The sequence below is a fragment of the Giraffa tippelskirchi genome, chromosome 8, assembly GCF_054371585.1.
Source record: "Giraffa tippelskirchi isolate mGirTip1 chromosome 8, T2T-mGirTip1v1.2.pri, whole genome shotgun sequence".
Classification (NCBI taxonomy): domain Eukaryota; kingdom Metazoa; phylum Chordata; class Mammalia; order Artiodactyla; family Giraffidae; genus Giraffa; species Giraffa tippelskirchi.
This window is the reverse complement of record NC_137282.1, coordinates 132774804-132779655: the sequence shown is the minus strand read 5'-3', so window position 1 is coordinate 132779655 and position 4852 is coordinate 132774804.

Genomic DNA, 4852 nt, shown 5'->3' with positions numbered 1-4852 from the left:
GCTTTCTACATAATTTAACATCCTGAGTGATTCTAGCCTGAGAACTGAAATCTCGCTCTTCCATCCACTGACGGAGAAGGCAACGGCACCCTACTCCAGTACTCTTGCCTGGAAAATCCCGTGGACGGAGGAGCCTGGTAAGCTGCAGTCCACGGGGTCGCAAAGAGTCGGACATGACTGAGCGACTTCACTTTCACTTTCATGCATTGGAGAAGGAAATGGCAACCCACTCCAGTGTTCTTGCTTGGAGAATCCCAGGGACGGAGGAGCCTGGTGGGCTGCCATCTATGGTGTCGCAAAGAGTCAGACACGACTGAAGTGACTTAGCAACAGCAGCAGCATCCACTGAAGTCATTCTTTTTGGCCACTAGGGGGCAACCACAGACTTGCCGCTACTCCACAGCCCCCCTCCTCAGGGCTTACACCTTGGGGTCATCTGAGGAGAAAAAGGTCCTTGACTAATTGGTTTATTTTGCCTTGAGAGCCCCATGAACAGTTCAGTTCAGTTCAGTTCAGTCGCTCAGTCGTGTCCGACTCTTTGCGATCCCATGAACCGCAGCTCACCAGGCCTCCCTGTCCATCACCAACTCCCGGAGTCCACCCAAACCCATGTCCATCGAGTCGTTGATGCCATCCAACCATCTCATCCTCTGTCATCCCCTTCTCCTCCTGCCCCCAATCCTTCCCAGCATCAGGGTCTTTGCCAATGAGTCAACTCTTCGCATGAGGTGGCCAAAGTATTGGGAGTTTCAGCTTCAACATCACTCCTTCCAATGAACACCCAGGACTGATCTCCTTTAGGATGGACTGGTTGGATCTCCTTGCAGTCCAGGGGACTCTCAAGAGTCTTCTCCAACACCACAGTTCAAAAGCATCAATTCTTCAGCGCTCAGCTTTCTTCACCGTCCAACTCTCACATCCATACGTGATCACTGGAAAAACCATAGCCTTGACTAGACAGACCTTTGTTGGCAAAGTAATGTCTCTGCTTTTAAATATGCTATCTAGGTTGGTCATAACCTTCCTTCCAAGGAGTAAGCGTCTTTTAATTTCACGGCTGCAATCACCATCAGCAGTGATTTTGGAGCCCAAAAAAATAAAGTCTGATGAAAAGGCAAAAAGATAGGACACTGAAAGATGAACTCCCCAGGTCGGTAGGTGCCCAATATGCTCCTGGAGATCAGTGGAGAAATAACTCCAGAAAGAATGAAGGGATGGAGCCAATGCAAAAACAAAACCCAGTTGTGGATGGGACTGGTGATAGAAGCAAGGTCTAATGCTGTAAAGAGCAATATTGCATAGGAACCTGGAATGTTAGGTCCATGAATCAAGGCAAATTGGAAGTGGTCAAACAGGAGATGGCAAGAGTGAACATCAACATTCTAGGAATCAGTGAACTAAGATGGACTGGAATGGGTGAATCTAACTCAGATGACCATTATATCTACTACTGTGGGCAGGAATCCCTTAGAAGAAATGGAGTAGCCATCATGGTCAACAAAAGAGTCCGAAATGCAGTACCTGGATGCAATCTCAAAAATGACAGAATGATCTCTGTTCATTTCCAAGGCAAAACATTCAATATCATGGTAATCCAAGTCTATGCCCCAACCAGTAATGCTGAAGAAGCTGAAGTTGAACAGTGCTATGAAGACCTATAAGACCTTCTAGAACTAACACCTCTAAAAGATGTCCTTTTCATTATAGGAGACTGGAATGCAAAAGTAGGAAGTCAAGAAACACCTGGAGTAACAGGCAAATTTGGCCTTGGAGTACAGAATGAAGCAGGCAAAGGCTAATAGAGTTCTGCCAAGAGAACGCACTGATCATAGCAAACACCCTCTTCCAACAAAACAAGAGAAGACTCTACAAATGGACATCACCAGGTGGTCGACACCGAAATCAGATTGATTATATTCTTTGCAGTCAAAGATGGAGAAGCTCTACACAGTCAGATAAACAAGACCGGGAGCTGACTGTGGCTCGGATCATGAACTCCTTATTGCCAAATTCAGACAGAAATTGAAGAAAGTGGAGAAAACCACTAGACCATTCAGGTATGACCTAAATCAAATCCCTTTTGACTATACAGAGGAAGTGAGAAATAGATTTAAGGGACTAAAAAAAACAAAAAAGATTTAAGGGACTAGATCTGATAGACAGAGTGCCTGATGAACTATGGATGGAGGTTCGTGACATTGTACAGGAGACAGGAATCAAGACCATCCCCAAGAAAAAGAAATGCAAAAAAACAAAATGGCTGTCTGAGGAGGCCTTAAAAATAGCTGTGAAAAGAAGGGAAGCGAAAAGCAAAAGAGAAAAGGAAAGATATTCCCATTTGAATGCAGAGTTCCAAAGAATAGCAAGGAGAGATAAGAAAGCCTTCCTCAGCGATCAATGCAAAGAAATAGAGGAAAACAATAGAATAGGAAAGACTAGAGATGTCTTCAAGAAAATTAGAGATACCAAGGGAACATTTCATGCAAAGATGGGCTCAATAAAGGATAGAAATGGTAGGGACCAGAAGCAGAAGATATTAAGAAGAGGTGGCAAGAATACACAGAAGAACTGTACAAAGATCTTCACGATTCAGGTAATCACGATGGTGTGATCACTCACCTAGAGCCAGACATCCTGGAATGTGAAGTCGAGTGGGCCTTAGGAAGCATCACTACGAACAAAGCTAGTGGAGGTGATGGAATTCCAGTTGAGCTATTTCAAATCCTCAACGATGATGTTGTGAAAGTGCTGCACTCAATATGCCAGCAAATATGGAAAACTCAGCAATGGCCACAGGACTGGAAAAGGTCAGTTTTCATTCCAATCCCTAAGAAAGGCAATACCAAAGAATGCTCAAATGACTGCACAGTTGCACTCATCTCACCTGCTAGTAAAGTAATGCTTAAAATTCTCCAAGCCAGGCTTCAGCAATACGTGAACTATGAACTTCCAGATGTTCAAGCTGGTTTTAGAAAAGGCAGACGAACCAGAGATTAAATTGCCAACATCCGCTGGATCATCGAAAAAGCAAGAGAGTTCCAGAAAAAGCATCTATTTCTGCTTTATTGACTATGCCAAAGCCTTTGACTGTGTGGATCACAATAAACTGTGGAAAATTCTGAAAGAGATGGGCATACCAGACCATCTGACCTGTCTCTTGAGAAACCTGTATGCAGGTCAGGAAGCAACAGTTAGAACTGGAACATGGAACAACAGACTGGTTCCAAATAGGAAAAGGAGTATGTCAAGGCTATATATCGTCACCCTGCCTATTTAACTTATATGCAGAGTACATCATGAGAAATGCTGGTCTGGTGGAAGCACAAGCTGGAATCAAGATTGCTGGGAGAAATATCAATAACCTCAGATATGCAGATGACACCACCTTTCTGGCGGAAAGTGAAGAAGAACTAGAGAGCCTCTTGATGAAAGTGAAAGAGGAGAGTGAAAAAGTTGACTTAAAGCTCAACATTCAGAAAACTAAGATCATGGCATCTGGTCCCATCACTTCATGGCAAATAGATGGGGAAACAGTGGAAACAGTGGCTGACTTTATTTTTCTGGGCTCCAAAATCACTGCAGATGGTGACTGCAGCCATGAAATTAAAAGATGCTTACTCCTTGGAAGGAAAGTTATGAGCAACCTAGACAGCATATTAAAAAACAGAGACATTACTTTGCCAACAAAGGTCCATCCAGTCAAGGGTTTGGTTTTTCCAGTGGTCATGTATGGATGTGAGATTTGGACTATAAAGAAAGCTGAGCGCTGAAAAATTGATGCTTTTGAACTGTGGTGTTGGAGAAGGCTCTTGAGAGTCCCTTGGACTGCAAGGAGATCCAACCAGTCCATCCTAAAGGAGATCAGTCCTGGGTGTTCATTGGAATGACTGATGTTGAAGCTGAATCTCCAATATTTTGGCCACCTGATGGGAAGAGCTGACTCATTTGAAAAGACCCTGATGCTGGCAAAGATTGAGGGCAGGAGGAGAAGGGGACGACAGAGGATGAGATGGTTGGATGGCATCACCGACTCGATGGACTTGGGTTTGCGTGGACTCCGGGAGTTGGTGATGGACAGGGAGGCCTGGCTTGCTGTGGTTCATGGGGTCGCAATGAGTCAGACACGACTGAGTGACTGAACTGAACTGCAGAGCTATTTTACACTTTTGTTTCTGTTTTCAGTGTCAAATCTTTCTTCTCCTTCCCCTTGATTTTCTCATATGTATATGTGCTCCTATTAGATTCTCTGATAGGTTCACAATCATCCATGTCCCTTTTCTCTGGGAACAACTGTCCTCAGATTTTGTGTATATGAGGTATGAATATGGTCATATTTCTGGTTGTCCGAATGTCCTCTCTTAGGCGGAGGGAAAACTTTGCAGCACATTCTATTCAGTGTCTCCGATGGTGAAGAGTTGAAATCCTTTGAGGGCCCAAAGCTATTTAGAAGCTGTATCTTGGCTGTGAGAAGTGGTCTGATGATAAAATAACGAGGCTGATTTCCCTTATGGCTCAGAACCTGGTCTCACTGATCTGTCCCAAATTGGAGTTCAAACTTGGGTCCAGCAATGGAATAAGTGTTTTGTTTGTTGAGGTGACTACATTGGAAGAGGTAAAAAACATCATGTCCCATTGCTTTGTTCTCACACCTCCTCTATGTGTAGAGAAATACTCCTTTGATTTTTACTTAGTGACTTACCGAGGAGATCTTAAAGAGTGTGTAGGTGGTGAATCTAGTAGAATCAACACAGAAGGGGGCAAAGGAGATTCCAGGTTGGAGATTCGACCCTCTTACTGCCTTGAGCTCATGCGCCTCTTACTCTAATCATGGAGACTTCCTTCGTATTCAGTG